Source organism: Balearica regulorum, chromosome 2 (genome assembly GCF_011004875.1).
Source record: "Balearica regulorum gibbericeps isolate bBalReg1 chromosome 2, bBalReg1.pri, whole genome shotgun sequence".
Classification (NCBI taxonomy): domain Eukaryota; kingdom Metazoa; phylum Chordata; class Aves; order Gruiformes; family Gruidae; genus Balearica; species Balearica regulorum.
This window is the reverse complement of record NC_046185.1, coordinates 153,878,475-153,892,800: the sequence shown is the minus strand read 5'-3', so window position 1 is coordinate 153,892,800 and position 14,326 is coordinate 153,878,475. Positions and strand designations below refer to the sequence as shown.

The 14,326-nt window shown below is 37.5% G+C and overlaps 1 long non-coding RNA gene across 3 annotated transcripts in view; it reads right to left on the bottom strand.

Moving 5' to 3' along the window:
• LOC142600612 (uncharacterized) overlaps nt 1-14,326 on the bottom strand; it is a 131,469-nt gene that overhangs the window by 42,920 nt on the left and 74,223 nt on the right. Inside the window, exon 1 of one of the 3 annotated variants that reach the window (XR_012834190.1) lies at nt 9,446-9,595. The exons of the other annotated variants lie outside the window; for them this stretch is intronic. This is a non-coding gene — a long non-coding RNA (uncharacterized LOC142600612). Of the gene's footprint in view, nt 1-9,445; nt 9,596-14,326 lie in introns of those variants that run through there. 3 annotated transcript variants of the gene reach the window in all.

Here is a 14,326-nt window from a genome sequence, read left to right as displayed (position 1 = left end):
GCAACGTGGTCTAGTGGAGGGTGTCCCTGCCCATGGCAGGGGGGTTGGAACTAGATGATCTTTGAGGTCCCTTCCAACCCAAACCATTCTATGATTCTATGATTGCTCCATCATGTAAATAGGCAAAACACAGAAGATTATGACAATACGGGTTGTGCAAAGCTAAGCGGCGTATGGACTGAAGCAAAAATGGGCCCTAAATAATTTCAAAAAAGTTATTTAATCTAGCATTATGCATTTGATAAACTATATTCCAGCAAACCAAAATATCGACAGCTATTCAGTGAAAAAAATTCTTTTCAGCAAAACGCTTATCCAGGTGGCTGAATGTTTTCATTTCAGTTCTGACCTCAGTCAGCTAACTAGTCTACTCTTTCAGCCTTCTCCAAGTTCATCAACCTTAAGACTTCATAAAATTGACTCAATTTGGTTTGCCATAATTTCTTTATCAGTCAATAGTTTATGTGTTTATAGGAAAATACATTTTTCAAATGTCTGAAATCTCCATCTATTGGCTCTTGGGTAAATGGTTAACTATTTAAATGACAAGCTCAAGGCATGAGGTGAGCTTTCTAAGCCGTTTTTTTGCTTCATCATTAACATTCTGGTCACCTTATAATCCTGTTGAACCATTTTAATATAAAAATGTACCAAAGGAAAAATGAAATATGAGGAGCAGCCTTGTACAGAGGTTTTCTGTCCAAAACCTTCTATGTAATATAAACCAAATGAAACAACAACAAAAAAAAAACCTAAAAATTGCACATTAGATATATGAAGGTACTTACTTCCATCCTCGTCAACAAGTTGCCAACAGAAATTTGTAAAAAGAAAACCATATACGTATGAAGGGTTTTCTAAGAGAAAAATGTTTCCATTTTATCTAATACAAATTTAATCCTGTCAGCTGTATACTTGCTCTGTGTACACACTCAGGCAATGAGTACAGCAAGCCTCAAGTTCTCACACTTAATTATTCATGTTATACATTATCTGTATGACATAGAAAGAGATATGGTTTCATACAGTGGGTCAGAAAGTTGACGACAGATCCTGCCAGAGTCCTGGCACAAAGTATTTTGGTAAGTAAACCAAGTTTTTGACAATGTCATCAATAAGAATGGCACAGGAAAATGTTTGAAAAATTTAATATCTATACCTGAGGATATTCTGTGTTAATCAGAGGTAAAGGTTTACTTTTGAAAATCTTTTCATCTGGCATATCTGTCAAACACCTGTAAACATCTGTAAGCACCTGCCTACCTCTAGGGGACTGAATACCCCATGGTTCTTCACTCTTCCCTCCTAAGCTTCATCTAGCAGGGCACTGCTGCTAGCTTCTAAAAGCACTCACGGTTAGTAGGTATATATGTGTAACTTCTTCCAGAGTGGGTAAAAGAGCCCTAGCAGTTCCAGGGAAGATGGAGAAAGTTCCTGTAACACGGCATCTTTGTAAGATGATGATAAAAATCTCACTAGAATTGATTACGAAGCCCAGGACATGTATTATGCTGTGTTATGGACTGGCTGAGCCATTTCAAGCCTTGCTGCAAACATTTACTTCCCTATCGTTCTTCGCCATAGCATACACTCCTCCTTTCTTTACCCTTATTAATAAGCAACTGCCTTTGAAAATTTTGAATTCTTTCTTAAATTATTTACACCTAACTACCTCTTTAAAATGGCAAATCCCAAAAAAACACTGTCTCAGTTACTCATTCACTCATCATGCTGTTTGCGATATCAAGGGCAACACTGCATCAGGTCTTCTGAGTGGTGCTTTTATCCACTGGGATTTCTGCTACACCCCAGACCCTCAAGATTCTCCAAAGTACTCCAAGGACCACAGCAACCTAAAGCTTTGAAGCAAATTGGATAAACACCTATCTCCTTAGACCCCTTCCCTTCTAGAACTGAATTCCTTTTATCGGGTTTGTTTTATAAACACTCACCAAGAAGCCACTTTATAAATAACTTATAGGCTGAGGTTTGAAACGAGTGAAGTTAAAGCCATAATAATGTGTTGTAGTAATTCTACTCAATTTAGAAAAAAAAAATTATAAAATGAACCATGTTATATTGGTGCTGAAGAACACATCAAAATGGAAGACAGCATATGACATATGGGCAGCTGTGCACAGAGATATGTTAGCCTGTTCCAAAGGCTGCAAAAAATAATATCCATAGGTTTCAAAACTTCAGTGAACTAAATATTTTGATTTATGTTTTCATCATTTTGTATTAATATAAATATTTAACAATACTTAAAATACATAACGTGATATTTGATTAACCAAGTAAAATTAAGCATCCATTTTACACTTTCAAAACATGTCTTTAGACAATTTAAATTTTTAAGCACCAAAAACAGTTATGAAAAATATTATCCTAAACAGAGCCTTTAATATCCATAAGTACCATAGTAAGATGTATTATACAGTTCAGCCTCTGAGAGATGACTAAACAGATATCCTACTGGCAGAGGTTTCCATGACCAAGAGCATACTCTGTAATATTTTGTTATTTAAAGTTCTTTTGTCTTTAATGCAGCTGGAAAGATTTAACAATGCAGGTAATCTTCAATAGAGAAATATCATGTGCTAGATCACTTATTGGTGGTACTCTTACTACATAGGTAAGAATTACTTTTATCCTTTAATAATACACCAGGTTTATTACCTTTTTGTGGACACATAGCAGCAAAACTGGCAAATTTTTTTTTAAAAAATCATTTTAGTTCAGTGTAGACTCTTCAGATATCAAGACCATTTCCCACTCCTGCTTGCTTCCCTCCAGGTGGGGAGAGAAAGCACCCTTTCTGCCAAAAGGACACACCACCTTCACATTTGTGTCACTGGTGTGTTCCAAGTCTGTGCAAGAAACCACAGCCCATTTGGCAGGAATCTACCATTTTACCAGTCGGAGTAACAATCCCTCTATTTCTGGACTTCCTGCAATTACATGCTGATTTCCCAACAAAATGGTTTCCGCACAGGTAGTTCTCAGTGTTATAAGGCATGCATCATTCCCCCTGCTTTCAAACAGCTCTGTGGTGTCAGGGTTGCATACCACCACTTCAGCAGGGCTCCCAGCATCTCTGGGAGGGCTGGGAGAGGGCCAGCACTTCAATGGAGGGGGACAGAGCCATCAACCCCACTACAGTACAGATTGATCAGCCACAGGAAGGGCATGTCTGAACACCACCTGAAATCACGGGAGAGAAGGGAGCCAGCGCCAAGAGAGCTGATGCACGCCTGTCGTACACAACATGGCGCATGCACTAACCGGGACCTGATCATCGCACGGCTGTGCTAGAACCTCACTGCATCCAGAACCTCACTGCATCCAGGCTGCGTACAAACGGGCACACGTCTATTGCCACACTGGTTGGTTCCACTGTTCCCAGTTTCTGCAGTAGTTCAGCCTACAATATTTGAAAGCCGTTTGCTCTGTGCTCCCAAGTGAGGATGAGACAAGTACTTAGAAGCGATATTTGGAGACATTTTTCCCCCTCTATTCTTTGCTTAGACCAGTATTTAGACCAAAGAATACATTTTCAATGGGATTTGTTCAGTATCATCAGTGTTCGGTTATTCTATGGAGCCTCTCTAAACCTATCCTCTAGATTTAAGAAATTGTATTTTTTTCTAAAACCATCTGATGATAATACCTGGGGTCTAGACATAGCTGGTTAACCAAAACCTCTCCAATATCCATCTCTCTGAAGTAAACACCGAGTCTTCAGTTTCACAGCTGCAGCTCTGCAATTCATGCAGCCACTTTGGATAACAGAAAGCTTTCCTTTCCTTGTTCTTTTCCTTCTCTTGGCTGTGAAATCAGTTCTCACAAAACAGCAATATCCAGTCACTCTAGGTAGACAGCCTTGGCAAATACCCATATACAGCTGGTGTAATCGCTCCATGTGAGGTCCAAAACTGGGGGAAATAATGGAACCATCTCCAAAATAAGGAAGATATTGGTTTAAATCCAAAACAATTCACTGGGAAATTGTTTTAGCTATAAAATCTCAGAAAGACTTATTCAGGTAAGTAGGATCAAGCTCATCTCCTCATTATAACATTTGCTAAATAAAACTAACTTTTTTTAACAAACCCATTCTTTAATTATAGCCAATGACTCCTCTTTTAATTGTTGTTCTAGATAAAACCAGATTATACAGAGTTTATCTTCTGTTGTTTTGTCGATGTTTTACCCATCAAGTCCTCAGTTCTTCTTGTAGGAATGTCCATGCACTGACACATCCAAAGAAATATAATGAAAGCTTCTTATTTTTTTAATATGATTACAGTACCCTACAATTTTTAAGAGACATATAAAATATATTCTTTCCTATTAAAGGCTGGCAGAACTGATTTATATTGTTTTAATTCCAAAGTAGTTTCATGTCAGTGGAATCAGGGCTAGCTTTGAATTTTCTCTTGTGTTTAAATAATGTCCATGGTTTAAATAATGTTCATGTTATTGAGAGGAAAGTTAAATCACTGAGAATATATGACAATACTGGCTGCTTCTTCAGACTGTTTTATGCAGCTGTGACAGCTATGTCAGCCCGTGAAGCCAAGGGGGAAGGGGGAAACCAAAAAACCCCACCCAAAATAACCCAACAAAAACAACAGCAGATGAAACCTTATTCACATGCTGGAAAAGCAAATTTTTCCTCATATGCACAAGTTTTGATCGAAAAATATTTCAACCAGTATAAATTATTTATTATAACTGGTACTTAGTACCAGTATAGTGTACTCATGTACCTTCTAAATTCTTTTCAAGCAATTTATAAAACATTTCAACAAGTAAAACTGAGATTAATTTTAATTTGAACCTCAGCCATATCAGAACAATAATTAGAAGGTTACTGCAATCTGTCCCAGATGTGGAAGAAATAATTTTCACTATTTATTTGAGGTAAGAATGCATATAATACTTTCTACAAGATCAGTGTTAGAATATTACATCATTTTCTAATACAAGATCCTGAAACACTCACAACTAATAGAATGAAAACTTTGTTATAGACTATTCTTCATACAATAACCCGCAGCTTTCAACAATACTTAAAATTTTCTACAAAGTCACTATATTTTTTTAGAGGAAATTAACTGGAAGAGGTTAAGGCATATCCATGTGCTGAAATCAGAGGGAGAAAGCAGGTGATTAACAACTAATATATAACACTGAACAACATCCCTTTTCATTTTTCCTGCTTTGCTATAACGAGTATTTACTTCAATCACATTTATGAGCAAAAAAAAGTCATCAATTTTTTGTTGAAAACTTTTGTTGTTGAACACATTATGGCATAGAACTTCATGAGAAATAAGAACATGTTATAACTGCACAATACCAACTTTTTGAGAGAACTGTCATGGAAATGGAAGTGCTAGGCAATCATTGAATCATCCTTAATATTTTTGTTATTAAATATCTTAGAGAGTTTCAACTGGTTGGTATACACCTAATGTCCAAAGCCATTTCTAATAGCTGAATAATATTTCAAGATACTTCCAACTTCAATTGATATAACTTGTGAGTATAGTTATTTCTCAGAATTACTTAATGTGCCAGGCTGAAAAAAAAACCTGTTATTTTACTAGACAAAGAAAAAAAAGAAAAAATTAATTAAAAACTGATGTCATACAACCTATTAGTAATAACATAACAATTTACCTATATTACAGTTTGTCATATATTACATACTTAGCTCATGGCAAATACTCATTTTAATTTTCTTTTCACCTCCAGGAACAAAAGTACTTGTCTGAAAATTACCACTTACATTATCAGCAGCAACTTATGTCATATCAAGTAATGTAAAAATTCTTTATATTTGTAAAATATTTTTTTTTACACAATTTTCTTAACATCTTGAAAGTGCAGTACATAATAACTCAATCCTTTGTGGTTGAAACACAAATCTTCTCATCATTTTAGTTATCAGCCATCACAAAAAAGTACTTCCTTCACTCTCGGTTGAAAGTGAGCCAATATGTTGTTGCAAATGCATGACGTTTTAGTCCAGTAATAATAACTGTACTTTTGCATTTTAGTGGTGGCTGATTTTTCTTTTGAGTTCACAAAGTAATGTAAGATTTTTGTTTATTTTAGAAATGAACCTTGAGTGTAAGCAATCATCTTCTGGTCTTACTGTGGCCAGTTCTTTGCCTTTAAACATTATCCTCATTTCAGGATATAAGGGATTCCCAGATGACATTCACAGTCTCATCTGAAACCTCCATCCAATTCTTAATCTAATATCAGAAGAAACTAATTTCTCTTTCTTGCACCATCGTACCTGTGTAGTCCTTCCACAATATGCTCAGCACCTTAGACAACCACAGCAGCGCACAACACTGAAATCTCCTGCCGACAGCTGTCCTGCTCTATTTATAGACTTTTGCACCTGGAGAAATATTTGCAGAGAGCTCTGTGAAGGCCTCCACCTGAAAACTGCCAGGAGTTTGCTTGCAAATACATTTCAAAGCCTTGCCCAGAATCTTTGCAGTAAAATACATCAGCACTCAGAGGCAGCCAGCACTTTCAGAATGATGAATGAAGAGTTCAGAGTATGTTCATTTTTTCATGACATTACCCAACCTGGGTTGCAGAGTCCTGGGACAATAACTTGTTTGCATGAAGAAAGTATAAAGCATCAACACTCATATCTCTGTCACTTATACCAGCTGAGCACTTCACCTTAGCGCAAGAACAGTACCACAGAACTTTTTTCTTTAACTGTGATTGATATCTTTTAAAATTTATTTTTACTCTGAAAACAGATTTAAATTAAAGTGACATTGCTTAATATTGCTCTACAAAGCTTTGACTAATTTAGGCTTCTCTTATTTAGGGAGGAGTTGCATGAACTGAGAAACACACCCTACAATGAGTGAAGATGGGCATCACAGGGGACAAATCCAACAAATGAACCACAGCACGTACCCCAACAAATGAACCACAGCACCTACCCAGCTATGTGAAGCCATATCATTTTGTTTTCTGTTTTATTTTCTCATTCTTTTACCTAAATCTTATTCTGTGCCATGCAAATTAACTTTAGGAATTTTCTGGATGTTATCTCTATCTCAGAAAAGGCTGAGGAACTGACACCCCAAATTTATAAACTCCAGCCTTATCATTCAACTTTCTCTGGCTTTCCCCTAAAAACTACGCACACAGATGCACAGAAACCCAGAAGTAGTACAGCTTTCAGCTTTCTTCACAAGCGCAGCTCCTTCTTTCCAACACCAATTGCTCCTTTGGTCTCCCGTAAACTCTCTTTTTGCCCAGCTTCTGCCTTCCAGCCCTGTTCAACTTACAGTTCTGTACTTTCTTCTACCCATCAACGGTTTTGTTTCTGATAGGAATTATGCTCACTTTCTTCTTCATTAAACCATAAAGAAATGTAAGCAAGCTGATGCAGAAGTGATTCCAACACGGAGTTATTCTGTAGCCATATTCCAGACTGAGGTCCAGAGCCATAAAAAAGATTAAGATTGGCAGGATTTAGGAAATTAAAGACAAGCTTGTGGCCCTCAAAACCTGTAAGAAACTCAGAGCTCCTAAACTGTCTGAAGCTCTTTTGGCAACTAAGGAAATGTCTAAAAAGGATCTTGGGGCTGTACTTTGAAGAATAGGTTTGGCTACACCTCCACTTGTTAAAAATAGGTCAGCTGTCCTCAGGAAGCACTAGGAGCCAAGAAACTGGAATGAGAGAGACCTCTGCCAGGCTGCAGGTTAGACACCTAAACCCAAGAGGCAAAAGCAAACCAGTCCTTTGCCTTCAGAAGCAGCTCCCAACTCAGCATGCTGACAGCCTTTGCCTGTCATGACTCTTTCCCTGAGCTCCCGCAGTGACCACGAGCATCCCTGCAGGGCCACAGGCTACAGGCTCGGGGCTGTCTCACTGCACTGCCTTCCTTGGTGGCTCCAGCAGTGAATCTTATCTGGAATCATGTGGCTATAAAGTTACAAATGTAGGTCTGTGCAAAACATTCCCTAATTGTTTTTAAAGTACCTTTACAGTGTTGTCCAGAGTTAGAAAACCAAGAATTTAATCCTAGGATTTATCCAGACAGTCCAGCCCTGACCAAAAACTACTCTCTGGCTGTTCTCTAAGGGGTTAGAAATGGCATCAGTGACATTTCTTACAGACTTCAGCTGGCGCACAGCTCACCAGGCATTCCAATTCACTATGTGATGCTTTTGTTTCTCCACTCCCTTATCACATATTACACTTCAATTTTTATATTTTGACTCTGCTGAACATTTGAAGGCTGTATTGTTTTCTAGTCCCTAGGGCACCAGGCAAAACAGAGAATTTCAAATTTCTCATAACATCATGCTGCGATAACAGTGTCAGTTTACCCTCATATTTTGAAGACTGTCTCCAGTCATCGGGATTGAGATCAGGGGTACACTTCTGCTACACACGATCTATTCACTGGAAAATTCTGTGTAGCTGCAAGTTACCCCACACCCCAAAACTGCAGAGCATCATCTATGTGTAGCTGAGGAACAGATGACTGTCTTTGTGTCTTTTGATTGAAAAGATTATTTATCTGCTGAAATGGAGAGCATAAGCAATCTTAGTAGAGGAGCCAGGGTTTCCAGACAAGGTAAATAAGGAAGATACTTGTAAAAGAGACAGGAGATCGGAGTATTAGTACTAGTATTAATACGGCTGCTAGTATTGACATTAAATAAACCAACCACTTTCAGAAACATTTAGTTATTTCTGTCTTCAGCTTTATCACCTGGTTTCTTTGCTCTGTCCTCAAACAGCCTTCACTACGTGCCTGTCTTCTTATACTCCAGTTCTTGAGTGCAAGGATTGTTTTCTTTCTCCTGTATTTGGAAAGTGCCCAGGCCATTTTAGATATAGCCACAACATAAATAATTTTTATCCGGACTGCTGGAATGCCCACTCAGTGTGTTAGCTGCATGGCTGCATGTTCAGTCACCTCTTGTTCTCTTCCAAGGATTGTCCCTTATTTCCTGCAGTTTACTGCCAGCAGCAGGGGAGCATCTATACAATCAGATGCCCAGTTTCAGAAAAGCAGATATTTCCCCCCTTGTTTTTCTAGGAAAATTAGATAATGACAGTTTTAATGAACTTCCTAAAAGGGGTGACCTACACAGAATCCACCAGCAGCGAGGCTGCATGCATTACTCAGCAAGACATGCCGCAAACACAAGTATAATAAACACTGCTGGAGAGGGCTGCCTGGTGAACTCGTGGTGCAGCTGCGGAGCACCACGTTGCTGGCCAAGTGACCCCAATCTCAGAGCAGTCACAGAATCCAGAAAGCTGAGTTCATAATAGTTTTGTGTTCATAGTCAAGGAGAAAGAGTCAGAAAAACAAATATTTCTTCTTCTTTTAACATGTGGGATTTAAAGTACAAGACCTGGCTTTAAATTACTGACCGGGTTCTCTCGCTCTCCAATGCACCAACTGCTTTGTGTTGGCATAAATGTTGCTCCACGGAGGTTAATGGGAGTTCCAGCTGACCTCCATGAAAGATCTGTTGAACAAAACACATCAAAGAACTGGATTCCCTGAGCAATCTCTTCCTCAAGTTTCCCTGCTGTAAAGGAATGGAGAATGTTACTCACTCTGTTGCATAAAGCTCTTTAAGAACTTCAACAGTAAGGCAAGAAATTAATTCAGTGACAAATATTGGCATCACTGCAGAATACCTACAGCTCTAATTAAAGCAGAATTACTTCACTTGTAGTACTGTATATATGACTAAATTATATTCCTTGCGAACTAAAAATTATGTAATTTGTAAAAATTAATTCATAAAGTTTGTAGTTTTGAGATATGTAGACAATCTGTTAGAAAGTGAAACAAATATTTCCCATATTGTTAGATCTTTCACAAAATGTGTATAACTAAATTTTGCACACTCCATAGATTAATCCCCATTAACTTAAAATTAACTAATCTATAAAATACATATCAAATATTAATAATGATAATCAGAAAACATGAGAAATAATTATTAATTGTATATTTATACCAATCTCACTATCCAGAGGTGTAGTAGTCACGAAGAATCCATTCCCATACACAGCAGTAAGGCTGTAATTTTAGAACAATCTCTGCTAATGCAGCTACATGAACAGATTCACCATTGTTCTACCAAGTCTATCATTTTGAATTCAAAGATACCTTCCTATATAATGCAGAAGTAGTACAGTGCCAACATATACAGTTTGTACAGATAATGAGCTATCTAGCCATTCAACAATCATACTAAAATTATGATTATAAAGACACAGAGCAAAAATCAACTTTCTTTCTTTGTGACCCGTGTTATAGGTGGTATCATCTACAGACCGTGGTCAGGCTTCTAAAAATTTCTGCAAATTAAACCTTTATTTGATAACCTAGGGAACTCTTTAATTTCTCTTTGTTTTTCTTGTTTGGCGTGTCACCTAAACTGACATGGCCCAGGTTCACATCAAAAGTTCATAGGATTTGCCTACAGTAAATAAATAAGCACCATTATCATGGCCCTTGTCGGTATTATGGAGGGGAATAGATTTTTAGTAAAATAATTGCACAAGATACACAATTGTCTGTGTAGATTAGTGTATCAGGTTACTCAATAAAGAACATTTTGAAGCACATCTAAGTTAGGTAACGGAATAATTGAGATTTCTTGCACAACTTTAATTCATCTCAGTACACTATATGCATTATGAGACAATCTTTAATTAAGTGATTATGTAGTACAAACTCAATACTGCATTTTACAAAGCACACAACAGACTTCTTTTTTCTGGAAATGAATCAGAATTGTCTGAAGAAGCCACTCTTACACATATCTGTACAATAACAATAGTTATAAATACAGCTATCTAGAACTAAATAAAACCAACTTTTATCAGTGTTTTCCATCTGGAATCCTCAAGGAGATTTACAAAGTTGTACTAGAATATTTGTAATCTAGTTTGGAAATTAAATAAGTGGAAGCATAGTGAAGCCTTCATCTGCACTTTGAAGATTGTTCTGCATTGTTCTTTGTAATGAACAGAGAAAAATAATGGACCTCAATTTTCTTCCTTTCTTGAAACTACTTAAAATTAGGGATTACCTATTTCACAATGAACTTTTAGATTGCTTTCTAAAGCTTTATACAGATATGCATTAAAAGCATATGTCTTGTTGCACTTTCTAAAGATGGAGAGGGTTCTACCTGTATTTACATATTTTGATTCAAAATCTCCTTTATTCTCAGTCGGGAACAGAAAAGCCTTTATTATTCTCAGCTGGGCCCAGTCCCACAAACATTTCAACTCTGCCTTCATCAGATGCAGATCACACCAGCATTTATCCCCACTAATCACCACTCCCTCTGGCACTGACATTATCCTGGGGAGTTTCCCATTCACCTGACATCAATTACTCTAGACCCTGCTGATACTTAATTCATATCATCATACTTAATTAATCATTAACCCCTTCACTGCAGTCAGTGGTCTGTAATTGGTGTTCACAGCATCTGCAAAATATTAGGGGTATTTGTACATTCATCATGAGCTCTTCTACTCAAGCATGAGGTACAGGCTACAGACCAGCTGTCTTTCAGAAGGATATCACCCAAATATATTAACACTAGGAAAAATTAGCATTCCTGATCCAGCAGCTCCATAAATCTAGCAGCTGCACATCTACCATCCAGTTCTCTTCAGAGCCATTTAATAAAATCCTGTTCTCACAAGGATGTCAGGAGACCTGCCTAATCACTTAGCCAGGAAAAATGCTCATGGAAATAAAGAGAGCCCATTGAGGAGCTTCACAATATAAAATATTTAAATAAAAAAGACTGACAGACTTAAAGGAAAAGTCCAGTTTAAAATGTAATGGCTATCAGCTCACTCTAGAAATAGAGCTTTTCTTCTGATCATGATAATGATAGAGCTTGGTGGCCAAAATATCTGAACAAATACAACCACAGCTAGATATGCATCTGTGAGAATATTTTATGTTGTTTAGATGATATCATAAAGGGGAATACTTTTCTTTATACAGAGGCCAGAATTCTATTGAGCTTCAAAAATCCACTCATCCAGAGTAATATTTCACCTCTTCTTTTCATTGGAGATCTGTAAGAAAAAAAAAAAAAAAAAGTCTAGTGTGCATGGAGTCTTTGGTGTCGGACATACAGTGAGAAATGCAAGGAGGCTGAGGAATAAAACAAATACTGGGGATGGGTCATTTCAGGGAGCAACCACCTACTCAGAATATGAGATTATCCATTATTATCAGTGGACTGAATCCTAGAATCATAGAATCATAGAATGGTCTGGGTTGGAAGGAACCTTAAAGCTCATCTAGTTCCAACCCCCCTGCTATGGGCAGGGACACCCTCCACTAGACCAGGTTGCCCAAAGCCTCATCCAACCTGGCCTTGAACACTTCCAGGGATGGGGCATCTACAGCTTCTCTGGGCAACCTGTTCCAGTGCCTTACCACCCTCACAGTGAAGAATTTCTTTCCAACATCTAATCTAAATCTACCCTCCTTCAGTTTAAAGCCGTTACCCCTTGTCCTATCGCTCCATGCCCTTGCAAACAGTCCCTCTTCAGCTTTCTTGTAGGCTCCTTCAGGTACTGGCAGGCTGCTATGAGGTCTCCCTGGAGCCTTCTCTTCTCCAGGCTGAACAGCTCCAACTGTCTCAGCCTGTCTTCATAGGATTATTGGAGTATTAGAGTTATATCTCATAACCTCTTTTCATGTTTATCTTTTAATGGCAAGTTTGAACAGAAGGTCTATGAAATTACATTTATCTGAAGTAAAAGAGCCAAAGAATTGGTACAGAGGATATATCAGTGGATCTCAAGTTAGCAACAAATCTGGAGGTCCATATTCTATGCTTACTCTACTGAAAGACAAATAGCACATCGCTGATGAGATGTTTCCCACGTCTTTATATTCTGCTTTTATTTTGTTTTGCTTTTAGCTTAACAGAAGAGAAATATTTAAAGAGCGGAGTATCTGACAAATCTCATTTCACAAGCATCAAGAAAGAGGTTAATGAGGTTTCAAAATAGGGTTAAGTGGTACCACCATCACAGGAGCTGCGAATGTTTGTAGAAAATGCACATGAAAGAAGACCCATTTTAATAGTATGGAAGATTCTCACTTTCATTTCTTCTAGCAGGGTAATGTCACAGAGATTTTTAAATTTTTATTAGAGGTGCAAGATAAAATAGAACAAAGCCACATTTTCTGGTCTCATATCTTCACTAATCAGGTTGCAGAGATCAATTAATACAAAAATAAAAAATTAACTATTTTTTAATATGTATTTCTCTTAGAAATATCTCTAGCAAATACATCAAAGTTATCCATCAGTCCATGTCAGACTGAAATCAAACAGTTTTTCCTTGTGGCCAGGCAGAATACAATCATATCTGTAGATCAATGCCTATTACTTCACTTTGAGAATAAAATAAAACAAAAATAATCAAGCATTCTATTCCCTGCAGTTCCACAGAACTGATAGTATCAGTCTTTAACTTCTTACAAAGACTTGTGGATCTACATGGTAGGTCAAAATCTTAGTGCTGCAAAATCACCCCTCCCGATTACAGTCACCAGTGTTATGTTTGCTTTCACCAAGTGAGGATCTTGTCAAGCATTTCCAAGGAAAAGTATATTACTGCAGGAATCTTTCATTGCGGGAATGGAAGGAGCTAGTTTATTTCTAGCAGTTGGAAAGAGTCCAAGTTCATCCAGTTGAGAGAAAATTTCTTTAGCTAAATAATTTTTGTTGAAATTTTCATAAAGAATTTAGCCTGAGGCAGTCAGTGAGTATGGAAAATTTTAGTCCAACCAGTTGAAGTATGATGAACATATTAGCATTTGAAAATGGGATTTTATCATGAGATATGTCAGGCAAATTTAGTAACAGGCAGATCTTTCCACTCCCCCTGTAATACTGGCCGCCTTAAAGGCACCAGTGACTGCTATTAATTCCAGATCTGGTTGTAATGGATGGTCTCCTTCCCATTCTCTTTCAGGCTAATTGGAAAAAAAACCCTAATTCAGTGCACTTATGGAATCCAGTATCATGAAAAACAGAATCTTTTTCACTAAAGAATTGTCCCAATGGTAAAAGATGAGTAAAGCCAGGCTTCAGAGTCCAGGAGTTTTTCTTGTGGCTCGTTGTATACACAGCTCATGGAGGTTTCATGGCAAGGACTGGGTGTGCAAAACAGGAAAAAGTAATGTGCAGAGAAGCACTCATGAGGCAACAAGAGGAAAAGACCTTTGTGGCATATGAGAGGATT